General features: G+C 38.8%; 1 protein-coding gene across 4 annotated transcripts in view; it reads right to left on the reverse strand.

The window, feature by feature from the left end:
• Nucleotides 1-24,676, reverse strand: part of Kansl1 (KAT8 regulatory NSL complex subunit 1) — a 188,390-nt gene extending 163,714 nt beyond the window's left edge. For all 4 annotated transcript variants that reach the window (XM_087203853.1, XM_004868652.4, XM_004868653.4 and 1 more), the window contains exons 1-2: nucleotides 24,505-24,676; nucleotides 22,749-22,885 (exon numbers count right to left, since the gene is read on the reverse strand). The gene's annotated coding sequence lies outside the window, so the exon portion shown is untranslated. The remainder of the gene's footprint in view (nucleotides 1-22,748; nucleotides 22,886-24,504) is intronic.
• Between the last annotated feature and the right edge of the window lie 530 nt (nucleotides 24,677-25,206).

Below are 25,206 nucleotides of genomic sequence, written 5' to 3' on the forward strand. Positions count from 1 at the left end.
AGTTTGCCCCAAGTGAACTAATTTCAACTAGCAGAACAAAAATAAATAAAATAGCTAAGTGAAACTATTTTCTGTGCGATAAGAAAGGAAAACAGGGCCGGGGATTTAGCTCAGCGGTTTTGCCACCTGCTGCGCAAGCACAAGGACCCAAGTTCGATCCCCAGTACCAAAAAAAAAAAAAGAAAGGAAAACAAATCCTCTTTGAAAGTGATAAGAAAATAACTACTCAAACTTCCCAAAATATCTGGTGGAATATCAAAATATGACCTGGTGACCCACACCTACAATTCTAGCACTCAGGAGGCTGAAGCATGAAGATCACAAGATTGAGGCCTGCCTGAAATATACAGTGGGACTTTGACTCAAAAATCAAAAACAAATGACCTTGCTGATAATATTTAGGCCACAGCATCAAATTTTATAACACACACAAAAAATTTTATAACATGACAATAGTAATATTTGTATTCCTAATTTAGACTATTTATTTTTCATGTATGTATACACTGGAAATTTGAACCTGAGCCTCCAGAATGTTACTCACACTTTACTACTAAACTATACCCACAACCCCTCTTTAATTTTCAATAAAACTAGATATACCCTTGAAGTTCTACCGTTAGTTCCCATTCATCCATAAACATTAAGTACTTATTGATTACTAAACCCTGTAGTACTTCTGGGAAGAAAAAATAGTCAGCATTATAAGCTATGTGATAGCCAAGAAAATTGCTTCTATTCCTTGATATTTTAATTGGCTAAGAATTCAAAGCTGAAAAGTGATTAGAAAACAATTAGCAAAATTTTAGTAGGGTTATACTGCCCATTCCATTCTTCTGACCCCTTTTCTGAAGTTTGCCTAAATCACACCAGGAATGCTAAAATTAGGCGTTGTTCATGGCACAATCAAAATGAGGCAGCAAGCCAGGCGTGGTAGCACACGCCTATGATCCCAGCACTTGGGAGGCTGAGGCAGGAGGATTGCCTTGATTTTGAGGCCAGCCTGAGCTACATAGTGAGTTCAAGGCCAGTTTGGACTATATAACAAGACCCTGTCTCAAAAAAAAAAAAAAAGAAGGTAGCAAAGCAAGTACTCCAATTTAAGAAAAGGAGATAGGGGAACCAAGTAGGCAGCAAGGTGTAAAGTACTAGATTTGGAACCTCTACCCTGAATGTCTCAAGGTAGGCAGCAAAGGTCTAGAAAAGGAAAACTGGTGGCCTAATCCAATCATATTTAATTCTGCATCTCCCTATCATTCTCAAATAATTTGCTATTACCATCAAGGATGCTTTTACATTTTCAATGATAGACTTTTTTAAACATTAGTTATATACTTGACTATTATCTTTATTAAGTAATTAGGAATTAAAACTTACTATTGCTAAGTGAGTGTTCAAAGTTAAACCAAAATTATTTCACAATAAAGCCAAGGACATGTTTCAATTCATTCAGTAGGGCCATTATTATTCTGATATCCAAACCAGACAGAAACATCACAAGAAAACTTTAGACCTACAAAGCAAAATGAAACCAGTAACATAGAGAGAGGATTATACACCTTTGCAAAATGTGATTTATCCCAAGAATTCAAGGTTGGTTTAATATCTGAAATTCAATTACAATACTGTAAAATGTAGTATTAGTAGAGGATAAAAACTATATGACCATCTCAAGGGATGCAGGAAGAGCACTTGACAAGTTACAATGAAAATATTCAACAAAGTAGGAATTGAAGGAAACTTATTCAACTTGATAAATGCTGTTTATTTAAAAATCCATAGCTAAAACTGCACTTAACATAGAAAGGTGGAATATGTCTTCCTAGGATGAAGGACAAAACAAATATGTCCACTCACTACTTGTAGTCAACACTGTACTAGAGGTTCTAGCCAGGGCAAGTAAGAAAACAAGCATTCAAGTTAGAAAGAAAGACAAAACTATTTCTAATTGCCAATGTCAAATTCTTATACATATAAAATCCTAAGGAACTCACAAATAAAATATTAGAGCTGATGAGCAAGTTCAGTGAGGTTATAGGATATGAGATCAATATACAAACAGCAATTGTATTTCTATATACTAGCAAAACACAATGTGAAAATGAAACTAAAAAAACAATTCCATTCACCATAGCATCAAAAGTAATAAAATACTTAGAAATGAATTTAACAACAGTAAAAAAGTTACTGTAGTCTATAAACACTGCCAAGTATAGTGGCTCATGCCTATAATCCCAGCCCTCTAGGAGGCTGAGCCAGGAGGATTACAAATCTGAGCCCCATCTGGACAACTCAGCAATTTACCAAGACCCCATCTCAACATGAAAATAAAATAAAAAAGTGCTAGGGATGTAGCTTAGTTTGAACACACACACACACACAAACACACACACACACACACACACACACACACACCCCAAAAGAAGTTAAAGTCCCAGTTAAGTGAAAAGATTATCTCATATTTATGTATCAGAAGCTATAACACTGTTAAAATGCCAATACTCTCCCTAAATTGATCTACTGATCAAATATATTCCAAGAATATTCAAATCTGTCTGTAATTCCAGTACTCAGGGAGACCAAGACAGAAAGATTATATTACAAGTTTGAGCCAGGACAACTTAGTGACTTAGCAAGACCCCAACTCAAAATAAAAAATAATAAATTTTTTTAAATCTTGTAAAGAAAGGGCAAAGTCAGAAGATTCGCATTTCCAATGTTTTATTTTGTTTTGTTTTTTTGAAACACAGTTTAACTATGTTGCCCAGGCTGACCTTGAACTTGTGATCCTCCTGCCTCAGCCTCCTGAGTGCTGGGATTACAGCATACAGCACCATACCCAGCTCCAGATTTTAAACTACAACTCACTGCTATAGAAATCAAGACACTGGTATAAAAATAAATATAGATCAAAGGAATAAAACTGAGGGTCCAGAAATAAAACTTCACATTGACAGTCAATTATTTCAAACAAGAGTGCCAAGATGACTCAGTGGTGAAAAGAATGGTATTTTCAATAGATTTTGCTGAGACAGTGGTTATACATGTGCAGAAGAATGAAACTAGACCCCAAGCTCACACCATACACAAAAACTCATTGTAATTAACTTTAAAAATGGGTCATTGGGGCAGGGGATTTAGCTCAGTGGTTCCACTGCCTGCCTCGCAAGTACAAGGTCCTGAGTTCGATCCCCAGCACACACACAAAAGGAGGGGGGGGGGTCGTAGTCCTAAATTTAAGAGATACAACAATAAAATTCCTAGAAAAAAAAGCAGTACATGGCCAGGGATTTAGCTCAGTGGTTTCGCCACCTGCAGCGCAAGCACAAGGACCCGAGTTCAATCCCTGGTACCCAAAAAAAAAAAAAAAGCAGTACATCTTCATTACCTTGGGTTAGACAATGGACATATAGTACCAAAGGAACAAGCAACAACAAAAAAAATAGGCAAACTGGGCTTCAATTGATCCATTTCCTTATCCCCACCCCCAACCCCTGGAGATGGAACCTACAGACTACCACATGCTAGGTAAGCACCCTACCACTGAGCTACGTCCCCAGCCCTTTTTTATTTTTAGACATGGTCTTAATAGGTTGCCCAAGCTGGCCTCGAACTTACATTCTTCCTGCCTCAGTCTCCAGAGCAGCTGGGATTACAAGCATGCAACTACCTTACCCAGCTAAAATTACAAATTTTTGAACATTAAAGGCCACCACACCATCAAGAAGTTTAAAATACAAAGCACAGAATAAAACACTTGCAAATCTTATCTAACAAGGGATCTGTATCCAAAATATATAAATAACTCTTACAACTCAATAAAAAAAATCCATTATAAAAATATCCAAAGAATATGAACAGATATTAGTCCTAAGAAGATATATGTGGCCAGTAATCACATGAACAGATCTCATTACTAGTCATCAGGAAAAGTCAATTCAAAACCACAGTGAGATACTGCTTCACTCACTAAGATGGCTGCAATTAAGTAAAAAAAAGAGACATAATTACAGATGTTAACAAGGAGATAAAGAAATTGGAACCCTCACACACTGTTGGTGGAACTATACAGTGGTACAGCTCCTGTGCAGTTTAGTGGTTCCTCAAATAATTAAGAGTTACTATATCACCTAGCAATTCTATTAGGTATACCCAAGAGACCTGAAAACAGGTGTCCAAACAAAAACTTCTACAATTTTTTTTTTCAGTACTGGGGACTGAACCCAGAGTTTTCACACTGAGCTATATTCCCATCCTTTCTATTTTTATTTCGAGACAGGATCCCTGGAAGTTACCAAGTTGATCAGACTGGGCTCAACTCTTGCCTCAGCCTCCCAGATTGCTGGCATTATAGACATGTACCACTACACAGGCTTACAAGGATGTTTACAGCAACATTATTCACAAGAGTTAACAGATGGAAAACATAATAGTTAACAAATGCCCATCAACTGATTAATGGATAAGAAAAAAGTGACAAATGCATAAAATAGAATATTATTCAACCATAAAAAGGAATGAAATATTGATGTATGTTACAACATAAGTGAACCTGGGCCGGGGATTTAGCTCAGTGGTGCCGCCGCCTGCCTTGCAAGCGCACAGTCCCAAGTTCGATCCCCAGTACCAAAAAAGAAAAAGAAATTCCTACAACATAAGTGAACCTTAAAAACAGGCTAAGTGAAAAAGCCAGCCATAAAAGATCAGATACTATATGATTTCATTTATGTGAAATGTCCAGCATAGGTATTTCCAGGTAAACCAAAAGTAGATTGGTGGTTGGCAGGGGCTTAGAAAAAAAGAGAATAGAGATTGACTACTAAGAAAATATACTTTCTCTGGCAGGTATTAAAAATGTTGTAAATTTAGATTGTAGTTATGAACAACTCTGTGAATATAGTAAATATCCTTTTATTGTACACTTTGAGTAAATTTTTATAAGTGAAATATATTTCAATAAAGCTATTTAAAAAGGAAGAATCCAAAATAGCAGTTAATTTCTAAAGAATTTCACTTTGCATAAAAATGATGAACCACCTGTGAAAAACTCAGAAGGTAAGACATAGTTCTGTCGTTTATTCCTCCTTGAGAAATTACCTGCAAGTGCTAATCTGCCTTTGTTACACTTGCAAACTCATTGCCAGAAGTATCTATAAGCAAAACTTAAGTTTGCCTCAAACTCAAATTACTTATTCAAGAATGACATGAGGAAGACTCAACACGTCACTAATAATCAGTCATCTACAGAGCTGACAGAAGATAAAACATCCGTGAGTGAGTGAAGACTAAACAAAACACAAAATCTACTAGGGGTTGTGGCTATACCTGTAGTCCTAGTACTCTGGGAAGCTGAGCCAGGAGGATGGAAAGTTCAAGCCATAGTTGGGCAATTTAGGAAAGAAATGAGACCCTGTCTCCAAATCTAAAAATTTTTAAAGGATAAATATGTAGCACAGTGCAAAGGCCCTGCGTTCAATCCCTACTAGCACACACACAAAAAAAGAAAACAAAATCCTATTACTGGAAGGGTAATCTTCAGGGATTTAGGACTGGAATGTATTATTATTTTTAAAGCTTAAACAAAAGCAATAGTATTATACTCTGCCTGAAGAATATTATAACAGATGGTTGGCAAAGCTTCTACAAAAGGCTAGTTCAAAGAGAAAATATTTATTTGGCATTGTCATTGCTGGCACTATCAAGTGTATAGAGAAGATGCCCTAATCCATAAATAGGGGCACCTAAAAAGAAGAGTATGCGCTGAACAGGCGAGAATATGCTGATCAGTCAACACATTTCCCAGCCAGACTAATCATTTTAATTTTTCCCTCTGTAAACCAACAATTTTTTTGTTTGCACAGTCTAAGATAAACGTGATTAACACAATTCCATGCCCTAATAATCACTGGATTAAGATAATTAACATTGGACTAGGATTCTAGTTCTAGGTTTAAAGTAGCTATATGACTTTGGGAAGATTACTTCACTGCTTTCAATTTTTTTATGCATAAAGCAAGAGACCCCAATAAACTTCAATCAAGGTTTCTTTTAATCTAAAGCTCAAAGAATCAGAAACCTAAAAGGTAGAGTCATAATAATAAAATGGAGTTCCATAATCCATGTTTTTAACAACACAAAACTTCTTTGGAAGTGAAGTGATATAAAAATGTAATAATACAACTAAATACTTTCTCAAAAATATTACCATCTACTAAGACATATATACACAAAAGAACATGGTTCTAAATTATGATCAAAAATTAACCCACTAGTGGGCCGGGGATTTAGCTCAGTGGTTTCGCTGCCTGCTGTGCAGGCTCAAGGAGCCCCCCACACACACACACAAGAGTTTATTTTCAAAATGAAAAAAGTTTCCTCATTTTTAAAGTAATTCTTACCTCCCAGCAAGCAATAATTTGAACAGTTCATAAGGAAGAATTAGAAAAGTAGTTCTGAACTATACATGTCCATATCCTTCCCCCTGAATATAATCAGTCTTAACAGTTCAGAACTTGTATTTCTAGTTTATTTTTCATATGTAAAGACATAGTCAGCTGGGCATGGTGGTGCCCACCTGTAATTTTAGCACTTGGGAGGCTACAGCAGGAGGATCACAAATTTGAGGTCATCCTGGACTACATAGTGAGTTTGATCCCCAGGTACCAAAAAAAAAGGGCCTTGGATTTAGCTCAGTGGTTCTGCCGCCTGCCTCGCAAGCGCAAGGACCCAAGTTCGATCCCCAGTACCAAAAAAAAAAAAAAAATTTAACCCACTAGTAACTGAGATAAAAACATAACTAACCAATATTCTGTGTACAGTCAGGAAACACTAAAAATGTCTTGTATGACTACCCAATACTTTTTTCTGGTATTAGGTATTGAACCAGGGCCTTCACAGAGCTAATCCCCAGCCCTTTACATTTTTATTTTGAGATAGGGTCTCAGTAAGTTTCTAAGTTGCCCAGGCACAGCTTGGACTTATGATCCTCCTGCCTCAGCCTCTAGCAGTGCTGGGCTTACCAGGATGCGCCACCATGCTCAGCTTCCTACCCAATTTTAGAAAACACACAGATACACTAAAATATACACTTTAGTTATATAAAATTAAATTTTCATTTAAAAAGCAAATGTGCAATAGAAAGCATAGAGGTGGACTTTAAAGTACTTTACTGAAAGCAAAGGAATCCAAAAATTTAGGTCCTGCAGGGGATAGTGGAGTATGTCTATAACCCTAGTACTCAAGAAGGCCGAGGCAGGAAGATTACAAGTTTGAGCCCAGTCTAGGCAATTCAGCATTTAAAACCCTGCCTCAAAATAAAAATTAAAAAAGATCTGCAGAGTGTGAAGCCCTGGGTTTAATCCCCAGCACCACAAAACGAAACAAAAAGTCAGGTACCCAAACAAAAATTTTAAACTGCTAATAACATGGGAAGAGGGAGAAAAAAACTTCTCAAAATAGAAAAACAATACAAATGAGGAAAAGCCTTAACAGACTATTAAGTGTAGCAGATTGGGTGCACTAAGACCTATGTAAACAAAACAACAAAATCTTACAAGAAAATGTAAAGCTAGTAATAGTGGCTTAAATTATAAAATTCGGGCTGGCTGTGGTGGCACACACCTGTAATCCCAGTACTTGGGAGGCTGAGGCAGGAGGATCATGCAAATTTGTGGCCAGCCTGAGTGACACAGTGAGACACTGTCTCAAAAAGCCAAAATAAATAAATAAATTGTAAAATGCTAGATGTCAAATAAAGACTAGATGAATCCATTGATAAAGAGTATAAACAGTTGATCAAAGTAAGACAGCTAATATACAATTTTTATTTGCTTCAATACCTACTGGTGAAGATATAAAAGAAATATCTATTCCTAAATTATTCTTTAAAGTATAAAATCACTGACAGGGAACCAAATTCATCATTAAATAAACAACGTGCTGGGCCAGGGATTTGGCTCAGTGGTGCTGCCGCCTGCCTCTCAAGCACAAGGTCCAGTATTCAATCCCCAGTACCAACAAAACAAAACAAAATAAACAACATGCTTCTAAGATGTCAGGTAGTCATGGAATTCCAAATTCTGAGTTTTAAAGGCAAATTATAAAACTGCTGGGGAGAACATACTAGCTGACAATCATGTAAGAGTAACCTATTAGGACACTCTTCTGATAGGAAAACAAAATTGAGATCTATTTCTTTTAGTATATGTGCTGCCAAAGCAAGCACTATATCTGTTTCTTTTATTAACAACATTTACCTGGCTCCTTGCTCAATTCCGAGCATATTTAGGTACTCTAAATATTTGTTGAACAGGGCCGGGGATTTAGCTCAGTGGTTCTGCCGCCTCCCTCACAAGTGCAAGGTACTGAGTTCAATCCCCAGTACCAAATATATATATATATATATATATATATATATATATATATATATGTTGAACAAAAATGAACAAAAAAGCCCGGCATGATGGTGCATGCCTGTAGTCCCAGCACTCGGGAGGCTGAGGCAGGAGGATCTCAGGATGTTCAAGGCCAGCCTGAACTACATAGTGAGACCTTGTCTCAAAAAACAAAGCCAAACAAAGAACCAAAAATATCTCAATGTAATTCCCACCTACTCAAGAGAAGGGCTCCACTACAAGACCAAATCAGTCAAACTGGCAAATATCCAATAGAGGATGGGATCAGAAGAAACAGAGCTTGAATGAGGAAAAGACAAGTTTCTGAAAGTACAAATCATATACCAGACTACCCAAATTCTCTCAGAAGTACATAAACATTATTTATATGGGCTTTCACAAAAGTCTTAAAAATTTTTACTGAAAATATTGTTTCTTTAAAATCCAAATTAAAAAAAATCCAAATGACAACAGAATTCTGAATATTCACCACAGATGAAGTATGGTTTAGAGATAGAAAGTTATAGGTGGATACTGAGGCACTACCCCAACTGAATAAACAAAAATTGATCTTACTGTTCTTTAAATGCTATATTTAATATTTTAATATGTGATGTGAAAATTTTTGCCAGCTACTCCTCAAAGAACTAATATCTAGAATATACAAAGAACTCAAAAAAATTAGACCTGCCAAATTTAAAGACCCAATTAAAATTGGGCATATGAAATGAAAAGACACATCTCAGATGAAGAAATACAAATAGCCAATAAATACACGAGAAAATGTTCAACATTGCTGGCCATTTCAGAAATACAAATTAAAACAACACAGATTTCATCTCACTCCAGAAAGAATAAATACCATCAAGAAATCGACCAATATGGGCCGGGGATTTAGCTCAGTGGTTTCGTCGCCTGCTATGCAAGTGCAAAGACCCGAGTTCAATCCCTGGTACCAAAAAAAAAAAAAAAAGAAAGAAATCGACCAATAATAAATGCTGGCAAGGATATGGGGATAAAGAAACTCTACTGCTGGTGGGACTGAAAACTGATACAACTACTATGGAAATCAGTATGGAGATTGCTCAAAAAACTAAAAGTAGAAATTCTGTTTGACCCAGTTATCCCCCTTTTAGATATCTTCCCTAAAGTTAAAGACATACCACAGTGACGTATGCACACCCATGTTTATAGCAGTGCAATTCATAATAGCTAAATCTTGGAAACAGTCTCTGTGTCCATCAATAGATGAATGGATTTAAAAAAATGAGGTATTTATATACAATAGAGCACTTCTCTGACATAAAAAAGGATAAACTTGAATCATTTGTGGGAAAATAGATGCACCTCAAGACCATAATCATAAGTGAAATAAATCAGACACACAAATTTAAATATCACAGTGTTTCTCTTGTGTGAAAAACCCAAAAGGTGGCACAGGCCTATAATCCCAGCACTCAGGAGACTTCGGCAAGATAGGCAAGATAGCTGTGAGTTCAAGGCCAGCTTGAATTGCATAGCAAGACCTTGTTTTTTTTAAAAAAAAAAAAAAGGGCCAGGGATTTAGCTCAGTGGTTCTGCAGCCTGCCTTGCAGCCGCAAGGACCCGAGTTCAATGCCCGGTACAAAAAAAAAAAAAAGATATATTATGATGAATGTGATCAGTATGCATGACAAATATGAGCTAATAAAAAAGTAAAGTTAAAAAAAAAAAAAGGCTGGGGATTTAACTCAGTAGCATCGCGCCTACCTGGCAAACACAAGGTCCTGAGTTTGATTCCCTGGTACCAAAAAAAAAAAAGAAAACAATAAAAATATGTGAGCTGGCAAAAAAAAAAAAAAAAGAGGTATTTATACACAATGCAGTACTACTTTGTCATAAAAAAGGATAAACTTGAGTCATTTGTAGAAAAATGGATGCACCTCGAGATCATATATTAAGTGAAGTAACAAAAGAAACACAAGCTTAAAGGGTTTCTGTTACATGAAAAAGACAGATAGATAAGATAGATACATAGAAAAAAAAATGTACTGCAATCCAGTCCAGATAATGTATCTAAAAGTATACCTTGACTGAGTACAATTGTCTTATATGTTTTATATGTTCTTTAGCCTATTAGTCTGGCTTTCGATTTGTAAATATGATAATTAGCTTTATAAGATCTTATAAGATAAATGGATCTGATACTAAAAAAGTAAAAGGGGATGGCAGAAGGGAGAAAATGGGCATTGAAATGTGTTATGTACATTTGCCAATCCTCTACAGTCAATGTAATCATTATATACTGCAAACATATAGTAATGAAAAATTTTTAAAAGTTACATGAAAGAGAATCTCTAATTTGCAGATGGAAAGATAAACTCCCCAATAATAAAATATCCTGAATCGGAAAACTAAAGGAACTGAGGGATGCAAAGGATTTCTAAGTGTGCCAAATGAGAAACATTTGCAAAACCTAGGATTTATTTTCGGCCTAGAGAATATTTTGGCAAGCATGAAAGCTATATAAATATTAGAAGGCCTACCCAAGCAGAAGAGAAACTAGACTCACTCTAGGCAGTTCCTGTGTAGACAAAATTAGGCACAAAGTAGAAATTCCACAGGGGTACATTTCGACTCAAGCTTTCTAACCATCAGACCTAACTAACAAGGCAATTCTTTTGTTTTGTTTCGGTTTTCTGGTATCAGGGATCGAAGTCAGGTCCTTGCACTTGCGCAGCAGGCGGCAAAACCACTAAGCTAAATCCCCGGCCCAACAAGGCAATTCTTACTCTGGGTTACCTCTAAGAGTCCACTGAGCTAGGAAAGACTAAAACACTGCAGTCAGGAAAATGGCAAGTATGTTACAGTACAGACAAACGAAAAGTAAAGTATTTACAGGATAAAAATCTAAATTATACTTAAAGGACTCATGCCTTCCAGTCAAAAAAGCAATTTTTGAATAATTATAGAATGTTCCTTAAAGGCAATATGATGTTGTATGGTATCAGCAAAAAGGAAAACACTGAACAGAACATATTTTTCTAAACTTCTATCAAATCATACTTTAGCTATAGCTAAAATGTAGTTCTCAAAATATAAAGCGTAGGGCCAGGGATTTAGCTCAGTGGCACTGCGGCTGCCTCACAAGCACAAGGTCCTGAGTTTGATCCCTGGTACCGCCAAAAAAAAAAAAAAAATATATATATATATAGTGTAGTTCTCAAGTAAAAAGATGTTTTTATTAAGTAAAATACAGCTCTGAGTGGTTATCACACATCCAAAAGAGGAAAGCAATATTGACAAAGATGGAGTGAAGTGTGTAAGTAAAATGACTAAAAGGCTTTAGGAAGTTTCACTGTAAATTAAATTGAAAAGTATCTCTGAGAAAACAGGAATGCCAAGGTACAATATGATCCTAAACATCAGAAAATATATCGATATGATAAACACTAATTTATCCATCAAATTTCAATACAATATATTAAGCTCTTAAGCTTTAAGCTTGTTCTTTTTTGTCGTTTTTGTTTTTTGTGGTACTAGGTATTGAACTCAGGGCCTCCATATGATAGGCAAGCACTCTAGTACTCAGCTATATCCTCAACCTTTCTTATTAAATTTTTTTATTAGTACATGTTTGTAGTGCATGCAGTTTACAATCATTTTGGGGAGTCGGTACATGTACATAATATTGTATAGCTTTTTTATTTTTCTAATCCCCTTCCCTCCCTCCTTTTAATTTCCCTTTCCCCATTTTCGTTCTGATTGGGTTTTCTTTCTTTTTTTGGTTTTTTGAGACAGGGTCTTGATATGCAGTTCAGGCTAGCCTTGAACTCCCTGTGATTTTCCTGTCTCCGCCACCCCTTGTGCTAGAATTACAGGCATGCACCACCATGCATGACTTGATATTATTTAATTTTGAGATAGAATTTCACTAAATTGCCCAAGCTGGCCTGGAATTTACCATCCTCCTGCCTAGCCTTTTGACTATTGTGTTTCTTTATACAACAGATAAAAGATACTTCAAAGATGTTATCACCATGAGGTATTTAGAGTTTAAAACAGATTTCAAGAAGTACTTAAATTTATGTATAAATCCATTCGGGGTTCCTATAGGATAGAAACAAGGGCTGAGGTGAAGCCCTAAATTTCTGATGATAATTTTTTTTTAGGTTAGCATCTTTTTTTTTTAGGTTAACAATGCCTTATCTCAAAACATTCCTTAGTGCCTGTTTAGACAAAACAATTGGTTGATAGACTCAATGAAGCTTATTCTAGTTACTATATGATCCTGGGTTGTCTGCAAACTCATTCTTTTTCCAAAACCAAATGTAAGTTTTTGGTATAGTTCCTCCCATTCTCTAACTGGGTCTCTCTCTCTCTCTCTCTCTCTCTCTCTCTCTCATAATTTTAGAATCCTTCTACAGCTCTGTACCATGAATTTTTCATTTATCATATATTCAACAATGTAAAAAAATAAAATTCTTCAAAAATATTATTTTATGGTTGTGTAATTGTGTACCCTTAAATATACCATAATTCATTTTTCCATTCTTGCTGCTTTTTAGGTTATCATTCCTTACTAGTATAAATAATACTAAATTAATGGTTTTTTCCACAGGTCTTTCTAAATCTCTACCCCCCACCTTAGGGTAAATTTCTAGAAGTAGAATTATTGAATTAAAGAAAATTCTTAGGTTTGTCAATATATACTGCCAAAATATCTTCCAGAAAAACTGAATCCAATGCACACTTTCATTAGCAGTTTTGTTTGTTTTTTGGTACTGGGAATTGAACTCCGGACCTTGCGCTTGCGAGGCAGACAGCGGAACCACTGAGCTAAATCCCCGGCCCTCATTAGCAGTTTTGAAGACTGTCCCCTTTACCAACCTTTGACAAGAGAGCTCATTTGCCAATTCGATCATTTTTTTAAAACATAATTTAATCTGTATTCCTTTGATTAGTTATCAAAATAAAATTTTTCTCTTATGCTTCTTGGTCATTTGTATTTCTTCTGTGAAATCTGATCACGTTCTTTTATCAGTAAAGCTTTTCTCTTGCCTGTCACTCTTTTGAAAACCAGTTGAGATGAAGTCACATATCAGTAACTTCAGCTCCCCCTGGTGGCCAAATTACTACCATGACCCAAGAGGCAGAAAAAAGTAAAGTGTAGGTTACCAGTATAGCAAATTTTCCAGGCTATGACTACAAAAACAATTTATACAGAGTGATTAAAGAGAAACTTATATTCAACACAGATATGACAGATAAGGGGAGGGACTTACTAATGTGCCAAACAATTCTATCATCAGTTCCCTACCAAATATTCTACCCAGGAGCCAGGGATGTAGCTCGGCAGTCCCATGCCTGACAAGCACAAGATCCTGAGTTCAATTCCTGGTACTGGAAAAAAAATATTCTACCCAGTTGTCACAGAGCTAAGTAATATTTATTTCCCTAAAGTTTATAATAATAATGTGAAAACATTTTAGTTACCATATAACTGAGTTTTCAGCAAATTAGATCTCTTTCCAAAAGCAAACATAAGAAAACAAAAATAAGTGAAGCACAGTGGTACACATATGTAATCCTACTCTGGAGGCTGAAGCAGAAGGTTGAGAAGTTTGAGATTAACCTGGGCAACTTAGCAAGACCCTTTCTCAAAATAAAAAACATAAAATGGGCTGGGGATACAGGTCAGTGCAAAGGCCTTAGGTTCAATGCCCAGTACAGAAAACGAAAAGATAAAAGTGGCAACTTCTCTCCCTACTCCACTATGGGTGTTCAGCTCCAGCATACTCAGCATTCTGTGATTCAGCACTCAGTCCAGCAGTCTCTAGACTGGAAAGGGCAGTCCAATGGCCTTTCCTCCCACAGTTCCCTTCACTTCAGGATAGAGAAACAGGAGAAAAAATTTGGAGACTAGCCTGAAGACAACTAGCATAGCAATGTCAGAAGAGGAGTCTGGGGACTGGCCTCCGATGATAAATGACATAGCAATGTCATAACATCTACTTACCTAGAGTAGTTCCAGAACAATTTAAAAATCTGATGAAAGCATTGATCCCTTCTCCATATAATATACACCAAAACCACATCATTTTGTATTGAATTCCCAAAATATGTCATTTTTCATTTATTTTATCCATAATCCCATTCTTCATGTATTTTATCATCCAGCCATTACCACAGGTGTTCTGGGGTTTTGGGGGCGTTTTGCTTCTTCCCCAGTGCTGGGGCTAGAACCCAAGGCCTGGCCATGTTAGGCAAGCGCTCCAGCACTGTGCTATAGCTCCAGCTGACTAAAGGTCTATTTACTCTTATTTGGCAAATTAATTTCTTACTGCTTTTTAATATTTTTACTCAAATTAGTACATATTTGCAGTAAATAATAATTATATTCATTGTAGGATATATGTCAAACAATTTATACCAGCTCCATTTGCTGGTAAACCAGCCTACTATAGAAGGACCACAGAAAAGTTGAGGGGGAAAATGAAAAACAAAATGAAAGCAGCAGAGAGAACTGCTGGAGGCTGGGAGTAGAGTGACAAATGATACTAAGGTAAGAGGTCATTAAGTAGACAATAACAGACAAAAGAAACACCAAAGACTGAGCATAACAGGTGCTTACTAATCCACTACTAAAGTACATTTTATGAGCCAGGCATGGTAGTGCATGCCTGTAATCCCAGAACTTGGGAGGCTGAAGCACAAGGATCACTTCGAGTTCAAGGTCAGCCTGGGCTACACAGCTTTCAAGACCCTGTCTCAGAAAAAAAAGTATACTTTATGGTCTCCAAAGTATTTTTTTATATCTATCCAAATCTATCATTAGATATCAGCACAGTATGGTAACTGTTCAATACAGTAACTGATCATGAGGATCATCAATCATTTTGGATTACTGGTGACACCTGCCTGTAATCCCAGCTACTTGGGAGGCTGACACAGGAGGATAGCAAGTTCAAGGCCAGCCTGGGCAATTCAGCAAGACCCTGTCTCAAAATAAAACAGTATACAAGATTAACATACACACACACACACACACACACACACACACACACACACACACAAATCTGATTTCTATATACAGCTGCCCCTCCATTACTGCAGGTACTATGTCTGCAGATATACAACGGATCAAAAAATATTTGAAAAAAATTGTGTCTGGAATAAGAAAAACAACAATAAATAATAAAATTTTTAAAAAGAAGGGCCGGGGATTTAGCTCAGTGGTTCTGCCACCTGCCTCTAAAGTGCACGGTCCCAAGTTCAATCCCTGGTTCCAACCAAAAAACAAGGATTGGGCTGAGTATAGGGGTGCATGTCTGTAATCCCACCACTCCAGTGAGGCAGAAGGACTGTCCTGAGTGCGAGGCCAGCCTGGGCCACACAGAGTTTAAGGCCAGCAGAAACTATACAGCCAGACCTGTCTCAAAAAAAAGGAAAGAAAAAAAAAGCCAGGCATGATGATGCATGCCTGTAATCCCAGGACTTGGGAGGCTGAGGCAGGAAAATCTTCCAAGAGTTCAAGGCCAGCCTGGGCTACACAGTGAGTCCAAAGGCAGCTTGAACTCTACCAAGACTTTGTCTCAAAAAACAAAAACAAACAAACAAAAACACCAAAAAATATAAAAGAAGGGAGGTTGAGAAGTAGCTCAGCACTTCCTGGGTTTAATCCCCAGCACTATTTTTTTTTTATTATTTGTTGGGGAGGATTTTTTTTTAAAGTGACCAGGTGTGGTGCCACGTGCCTGTATCCCAGCTACCTAGGAGGCTAAGGCAAGAGGATTGAGTTCGAGGGAAGCCAGGGGAACTTGCTAAGATCGTCACACACTTAAAGTAAAAAGGGCTGCAAACATACCCTAGCACTAGAGTGCTTGTCTAGCACACTGAGACCCTGAATCCAAAAAAAACATTTAAAAATAAAGAAAAGGTAAAATTTTGTGCAGGACATTTTTTTCCAGGAGGTAGGGAAGCATGTAATACCTTTTAGAAAGATTCACCTCCATGATAATTTGAAGTCAAAACTAGAAGTTTTAGGAGAGAAAACTACCAAGCAAAGTCGCATATAGGACAGTGGTCAAAGATAAGGTTTAAAAAGAATCTCTGAAGCTAGAGGTATAGCTTTGTGGTAAAGTGGTCCTGAAGGAGGTCTCCCATCCCACCTCAACAACAACGAAATATCCCCCCCTCCACCGCTTACTGGGGATCGAACTCAGGACCTTGCACTTGCCAGGCTGTCGCGGCATCACTGAGCTACATCCCCGGCCCAACAAAAAAATTTTTAACAAAACTGATAATCAGCAGCAGCCTGGAGTGTATATTCTATGTTTAAAAGCTTAAACTTTACCCTAAAGGCAATGAGGAAAGGAGGGGAAGGGTTGACCAAATCAATCAGGCCAGAAGAACTTCCTCAAGGTCTGGCTATTTCTGGGGTACCCATTTTGACCCCAAAAATGATAGTTTGAAGCAAAGTATTGGAGGAAAACTATGTCAGCTGACAGAATAAATATATAAACCATCTCCTTATTCACTAGAGGAAGGGGGAATTAATCCCCATTATTGGATATCCTTAGCTCCTAGCACTTACAAATTCAAGAATTCCCAAGGGTCCAACAATCTCCGTAAAGGATGAGATGTGGAAAGAAAGGTGGTAACCTTGATCTTAATTTTTCAAACCAGAATTTTACTGGTAGTTTAAAATTTTCTCTATAGTTCAATTTTACATAGTTTCAATGATTTTTTTTAAAATCTGTACATTTTAAAGATAAATACATGAGGGCTGGGGATTTAGCTCAGTGGTTCCGCCACCTGTCTCTAAAGTGCAAGGACCTGAGTTCGATCGCCGGTATCAAAAAAAGAAAAAAAAAAGATAAATCCATGAGATGCCTTAAAAAACTCTACTACTTTTTTTTTTTTTGGTACTGGGGATCGAACTCAGGTCTTTACACTTGCGAGGCAGGTGGCGGAACCACTGAGCTAAATCCCCGGCCCAACTCTACTTTAAATCATGCTACCAATTTACTTCAAAATCTTCCTTTCCTATGTTTGGGTGTTGAGGGTCTGCTACCTGTGAAGAGTAATATAAATCTGTAAGGATAAGTTGTTACAGGCTAAATTGTGTCCTACAAAGAAGATATGATGAAGTCTTCTTTCAGTACCTCAGAATGTGATCTTATTTGGAGGTCTTTACAGATGTAATAAATTAAAATTAGGTAAGAAGGTTGGGCTCTAATCCCATATAACTGCTATCCTTCCGTATAAAAGGGAAATTTCGGACACAGAGACATGAATACATGGAGAACCCTATATAAAGATGGAGTTATAGTGCCATAAGCCAAGACACTTCAAGAAACTGGAAGAGAACCCTGATAAATTTCTCTGGGGGGTACCAGGGATCGAACTCAGGACCTTATGCTTTCAAGGCAGGAGGCAGAACCACTACTGACCTAAAACCCCACCCCCCCCAAACATTTTTAGAGGAAATATACCATTGCCCTTATATCTCCAGCTTCTATACCTGGTAGACAATAAATTTTTTGAGACAAGGTCTCACTATGTAGCCCAGGATGGCCTTGAACTCTCAGAGACCTTCCTGCCTTGGGCTCCCAAGTGCTGGGATTACAGGTGTGTGCCACCACACTTGGCAAACTACTGTTCTTTAAGCCATTTGGTTTATGTTACTTTGTTACAAGACTCCTAACAAACAGATATCCTGAAGAAAATCAGCAGTTCATATTACTGAATACCTACCACATGCCTCAATACTAAATACTGTGCATCATTTAACCCTTACAAAATCCACCCTAAAATTTAGGTATTATAATTATATCCTTTTCAAAAATGAGGATACCAAAGCTCTTAGATGTCAACGAACTTGCAAAACATCAGAAGAGACCAAATTTTATCGCTAGGCTATGAAGAACTATTATCAGTAACAATTATTGCAACAGCAGTAGCTCATTAAACCAGGCATTACCCCATGTTCTTTGCAGATATAATGCACACAAAAACTTCTGAAGTGTTAGTCTTTCCAGTACAAAGGAGGACCCCAAATCTTAGATTAAGATCACATAGCCCAGAATTGTCATAGTATATCTAAGTGCAAACTTGTGGAAACAACAATGAAAACCTTTTATTAAAACTTTAAGAGAAGCTGGAGATGGTGGCACACACCTGTGATCCCAGCACTCACAAGATTGAGGCAGGAGGATTGCTATGAGTTCAAAGCCAGCGTAAACTACTTAGTGAACCCTGTCTCAAAAACACAAAACTGTAAAAGCAAGGAAAAATTTTAATGCCTGAACTTGAAGCTCACTACTAAAAATACGTATCTATAAATTCAAAATTCTTTGAGATCTCAAGGGAGCACATGTCCTAGATTGCTGGACCCTTGCATACGTATGCCTTTAGCCACTAATCACTGTTCTGTCCTCTGAACTGTCACCTTGCCATTTTTCATCAGAAAATGTAAAAAGACAGAATACAAGCCAGGCATGGTGGCACATGCCTGTAATCCCTGCACTGAGGGAAGCTGAAGAAAGAGGATCTCTAGTTCAAGTCCTACCTGGGCAACTTAGCAAGTCCCTGTCTCAATACACTAAAAGGAGCCGGGGATGGTGGCACACTCTTGTAATCCCAGCACTCAGGAGGCCAAGGCAGGAGGATTGCTGCAAATGCAAGGCCAGCCTGGGCTCCATAGTGAGTTCAAGGCCAGCCTGGACTAAATAGCAAGACCCTGTCTCAAAAAAAAAAAAAAAGAATTAAAAGGGCTGGGGATGTAGCTCAGTAGTAGAGCTGGGTTCAATCCTCAGTAACAGCAAGGTAAAAAAAAAATAGTCTCCTTTTCATTGGGTTGTCTACCTGCCCAATTCCTAGACCTAACAGGTAACAAATGTTATCATTTTGTTTATTATGCTAAAGTTTTTTGAAGCTGGGCAAGGTGCGCATGCCTGTAATTCCAACACTCTGGGAGGAGGAGGCAAGAAGACCACAAATTCAAGCCCAGCCTGGGCAGTTTAGTGCTTAATGAGACCTTGTCTCCAAATAAAAAATTTTAAAAGGGCTGGAGGTATAGTTTGGTGCAAAGACCCTGGGTTCAATCCCTACCCCTCACAAACACACACGAAGTTTTTTGGGTTTTTTGTTTTTGTTTTTGTGGTGGTGGGGGCTGAGCCTATAGGTGCTCTGTCACTGAGCTCCACCCATTTCATTTTTTAAATCCTCTCATATTGGGGATTGAACCTAGGGCCTTTACTCTGAGCTACATCTCAGCCCTTTTTTTATTGAGACAGAGTCTCACTAAGTCACCAAATTGCCTGGTCTGGGCTCAAACCTGCAGTCCTAACTCAGCCTCCCAGAATGCTGGGATTACAGGCTTGCACCAGCACACCTAGCTTTTATTATTTGGAGACAGGGTCTCACTATGTTTGCCAGGCTGGCCTTGAACTTGCCATCCTTCTGCCTCAGGATCGCAAGTAGCTGAGATTACAGGTGTGGAGAGTTTTTTAAAAGTACACATGAACCAATACAAATCTTCTTTTCTTCTTTTTATCTTTTTTCTTTTCTTTGTGCAGCACTACCACTAAGCTACACCCTTGCCTCCTTTTTTCCCAAAAAACACAAAGGGTAATATATCATACACACTGTTTTGCATTTTGCTGTTATCACTGAACTGTCCATCTTGGAGATCTTTCCGTATCATGTTGGGTTCCATTTTACTTCTGTCCTTTCGCTTGTAACAGCACTTTTTACCTGCTTTCACCACCATTCAGTCTAGCGCACAAGGCAACCCCTAAGATCTTCCTAACACAATAGATAGTAGCTCCATGTCACATACCAGAGACCATACGTCATTGTTCTCTTTCTGTGAAAAGGTACCTTTTATTCTACCCAAATCAAACACTGTAATTTTTAAGTTTTTTAAAGTAATAAAAATAGAAGGAAAATGTTACCAAATAAAAAAATGTGTTTAGGCTTAGAAGACAGTTTCCACTGATCAAAAGATTGGTAGGGAACAATAAAACTATGGCAGCCACATATCTACATTCTCAAGTAGTAAACAGGTAGGCAGCACTGACTTCCATTCTACATTCCTCCCATGCCAGAGGCCTTTGCTACAACTTCAGAGGTTACTGTATTATAATACTCTAGGTTTACAGAGACTTAAGAGGTAAAACTTAAGAGATTACAGATAATTTAAAAAACAAGCCTCTCTGCACCTAACACCTTTGTTAAAACCAAGAAAACTGCAACATGAAAACTGATATATTGATACCAATTCTCTTGATTGCTTCCTAGGAGAATAGGGGCTGCCAAATCTTGGCACTAAATGCTTGTTACATGAAATATAAACATTTTTGGTATATTATCTGTTGTGCCAACTTAAGATTAGGTTCAGAATATGGCTATAAATTTTAGTACTTCTTAAAGAAGAGGAAATTTTTTTAATGTGCTTATGCAAAGGACTTAATAAATGAATATTCCTAACAGTTTAAAAAAAAAAAGTACAAACAGCTGGCTTGGTGGCACATGTCTGCAATGCTACATCTTGAGAGGCTGAGAGAGGAGGATTGCAAGTTCGAGCCTAGCCAGCCTGGGCAATTTAATGAGACCATGTCTCAAAAATAAAAAGGACTGGATGTAACTCAGTGGTAGAGCATCCCTGAGTTCAATCTCCAGTACCTGAAACAAGAAAAATAAGTAGAAACAAAGCCAGTTGTGGTGGTGTACACCTGTAACCCCTGCTACGTGGAAAGCTGAGGCAGGAGGATCCTAAGTTTAAGGCCAGCCTGACAATTTAGCAAGATCTTGTCTCAAAAAGGGTCTGGTGGGGTGGGCCACTTGCCTACAACACCAGCTACCCCCTATCAAGAGGCTGAGGAAGAAGGATAAGAAATTGCAGGCCAGTGTAGGCAACTTAGCCAGACTATCTCAAAATAAAATTTTTAAAAAAGAGCTGAAGATGTAGCTCAGTGGTAGCGCACTTGCCTATCATGTATAAGGATCCAGGCTCAATCCCCAGTGCCGTGAAATAAATAAATAAAAGTAAAAAGGGCTAGGGATGTAGCTCAGTGATAGGGTACTTGCCTAGAATGTATAAGGCCCTGGGTTTGATCTCCATCATTGCAAAGAAAAAAAGAAAAGAAACACTCTTATACAAGGCCCTCTAATTCCTCAGTGCTCTTCAAGACTTGTGGCGGCTTTGTTTCCCATGTAACCCCTCCAACTCTACAGGGAGAACTGCTGGAAAAACTGTGTCACTTCGGCTTCTTTTATACTAATATAAGCACTCATTATCCAACAATAGCAATTGAAACATAAACGATGAGAACTCAAGTCTATATTATTTAAAGATTTCCCACAAGCCCAAATATTTAGGTTACACAGACTGCATCATTCTAATTTAGGCACTGGATTAATCTGGAATTCCATAGAACAGCAGATTACCACAAAACAATCTTCATCATGCTAGAAACTCCAAAGGAAGGTGAAGCTGGTGGAGGGCTGCCAACACTTTTTTCTTTCTCCATCCTTCCTCCCACTATCTCCCTATATCTTTAGTTTTGCCCTCTGCTTAATTCTTATGGAGAGTTCTCTGGCCATCTATGTAGAGATTAGAAGGAGCCATAAAAGACTGGAAAACCCCCACACCAACAGGAGCTTTTTCATCTAAAGGTCACCTATCCACACTGCCCAAATGAGGTTTAACTTATAAGTTAAAACTTGGCACAAGTGCTACCTGTTAAAAAGAAGTGTAAAATCTCATGAGATGGCCCAGGGGGCAGCAGGGGAACTCTCCAAAGAACTGTATGTATAAACCAATAGGTCTTACAATGTTCCAATATACTATATGAAGTTTCAGAGTAAACAAATGGTTAATGACACATCTTTTGTAACACATGAATCAGCCACTGATTTGCAAGAAGGGGACACACCCTAGTACCTATGACTCTAAAGTACCTGTTTGAAAGTGGACCTGGAAGACTGAATTGCCAACCCATTCTACTAGGACTGGAACAGAATTTTACAAGTATGCAGGTTGTCATACTTTAAAGTTAAAAAGATAAACACATCATTACAATGAAAGTTAACACGAGAACTTCATATTTTAACACCAATAACAAAGAACAGTATCAAGACAAATCCTAGGAACCTAATATAATGATTTTTGAGGGAAAAGGAGATTGAAGAGAAGAAGAAATTCAAGAAGCAGAATATTCTTTTTTTTTTGGTACCAAGGATTGAACTCAGGTCCTTCTGCTTTTGAGGTAGGTGCCAGAACCACTGAGCTAAATCCCCAGCCCCAGAATATTCTTGATTATGAAAAAAATTACAAAGGCTAGCAATGTAAAAAATAACACATCTTACCTTAAAAGGCATCCAAGTAGCATTCATAGTGTCAGGAATAGTTCAGACAATACTCAGAAATGAGCAAAAAGAGTCTTAGTAATTCCTTCTGTCACCAAGAATAAACAGGTAGGAAAATTTTTGTTTCAAGGAGGTATCTGAAAGAGAGGATTTTGATTTAGATTCCCCTCAAAAAAAAAAAATCAAGAATATGCAAACAGTTTAAGCTATGTAGAGATTTCAAGTACTATTTTATTTGCCTCACCATCTTAAAAAGGGGTACATGATACAATCTCCTTTGAAAAAGAGCAAATGAGTGTATGTGCATCTTCATATATGTATAAAAATGTATTTTATATAAAAGAAATGCTATATTTTAGATAACAGAAAATTGCTTATCAAAGAATAAGAAAACCAAAATCCCAGAGAGGAAAAAAAAATTATCCAGGGTATTTCAAACATTACTGAAAGGTGATTTGTTAACTAATCTTTTTTTTTTTTTTTGGTACCGGGGATCGAACTTGGGTCCTTGCGCTTGCGCAGCAGGCAGTGAAACCACTGAGCTAAATCCCCGGCCCCCCAACTAATCATTTTTAAAGGCCCTTGCCACACTTAATTTTATTTAGTAAATTTAAAACCTCTGATGATCCCAACTGTCCTAAGTTTTATCATACTTACAGAGCCAATTCTACACGAAAAATAAAATCTACTCTTAATCAGAATACCAGAAGCAAATAAAAGACCCCTCTTTCCTAGAGATCTTTAAAAGCTGACCAAATAACTTAATTTTTGTATGGAGACAGGAGGATGGACTAAATGACCTCTTGTAGGATGGATCCTCGTTCAAATTCTAGAGCTGAATGAAATTCCAGCTTAACCAGTTACTGTTTCACTTAAAATGGAGGCTTACCCAAGTAGGGCCAAAAATAACTGCACTCACCTCTTTAAAAATAAATTTCGAAAACTCAAGAAGTATCCTTATTTTAAAAATAAAAACTATAAAAACCTCTGGAGTAGATTCTTAGAAGCTATGAGTTTGTCTCTTCGACTTCGAAGAGTTGGCATCACTTTCCTTACGGCTCATCAGAACTGGGGGGGGGGGGGGGTCCGTAACCTAAGTCTCAGGCAGGTTTAAGAGCCCCCCAAACCCGTGATCCCCACCTCCAAACACAGCGGGAGAACCAAAAGGGGAGAGACCGAGTTCTCACCCCTCCCCCCGCCTCGGACCCTAGTCCCAAACCTACCCCCCCCAACACACACACCCTCCCGCAGTGGGGCGCCTCCTCTTGTCCAGGTCCATTGTTGGGGGGTGGGGGGAGTGGGCTCTGGGCAGGGGCGCCGGCGGGCGGCTGCTGCCCCGGCTCGCCTAGAAGGGGGCGGCCCGCGGGATGCAGCTTCCTTTCCTCACAGCGTCGGTCCGTCCCACCTCGGCTCGGCCTGGAGCCCCCGGCTCCGCTCGGCGCCCCAAGCCCCGGCCCGCCCCCGGGGCAGCCAGGGCCGAAATCACTCAGTCAGCAGCCCCCGGCCCAGGCCAGTGGGCGGGCGCCGGGAGGGGGTCCCTGAGCCCCACACACACGTCCCCCAGCCCCGCCGCTTCCAGGGCCCTCGGCGGCGCCCGCCTCCCGGGCCCCTCAGCCCCCCTCCTCCCGTCTGCGTCGCCCCCACGGGGCTCCCCAGAAAGAGCCGCCTCTCCTTCCCCACCATCACCCCGACCCACTCGTGCCCCCACCCCCAGGGGCACCAGTGCCAACGGCAGCTCCCCCAGCTCCGGACCTACCTGCACGGCTCAACCAAGCCTAGAAGTGGGGGCGGGGAATCTTCCGCCCTCCTCTGTCTCTCATTGGCTCTTCCAGGGCATATCGTGAGCCCCGTTGGCTGAGAGCAGATGTCCGTCAGAGCGGTGGGGCGGGACAGAAGGGGAGAGGGATGCTGGTGCCTCGGCGTCTCTGTCTCTGTGTATCTCGCTGTCTCTGTCTCTGTCTCAGCCCTTGGAAATGAGAGGCTTTGGGACCAGAGAACTGGAAGGAGGCCTGAGGAGGGAGGAAAAGGAATAGGAATCCTCCCAGTGCTTCACACCAATAGCCCAATCCGAAACCCCTACCTGAGTCTCTTAGGTCCTCTCCATCACCCCCAACCCCTGCCCCCTCACCCTTCTAGGTTCTTCATCCAGGAAGCGACGTGATGAAAACTCTAGGCCGGAAGGCCATAGGGGGAGATTTTATATGTATATAAAATATACACAAACAAATATTTTTATCTCTAAAGTCAACCAGATAGAAGATCATGAGGGCCTAGAGAGGAAAGGGCACACATCTCACAGACAAGGAAGGACTTGAGATACAGCTGATATTGTGTAGGAAGGAATCAAAAATCACTCTCAAGGCTGATAACAGTGGTTGCCTCCTGAGAGGGGATGTGAGTGCCTAGAGGATCAGGGGGGAGGAAGACAATCTCATTGCATGTCTTTTGTAGCTTTTGA

This window comes from Heterocephalus glaber, unplaced genomic scaffold (genome assembly GCF_053883595.1).
Source record: "Heterocephalus glaber isolate CG9 unplaced genomic scaffold, H.glaber_assembly_v1.0 deba00001813, whole genome shotgun sequence".
Classification (NCBI taxonomy): domain Eukaryota; kingdom Metazoa; phylum Chordata; class Mammalia; order Rodentia; family Bathyergidae; genus Heterocephalus; species Heterocephalus glaber.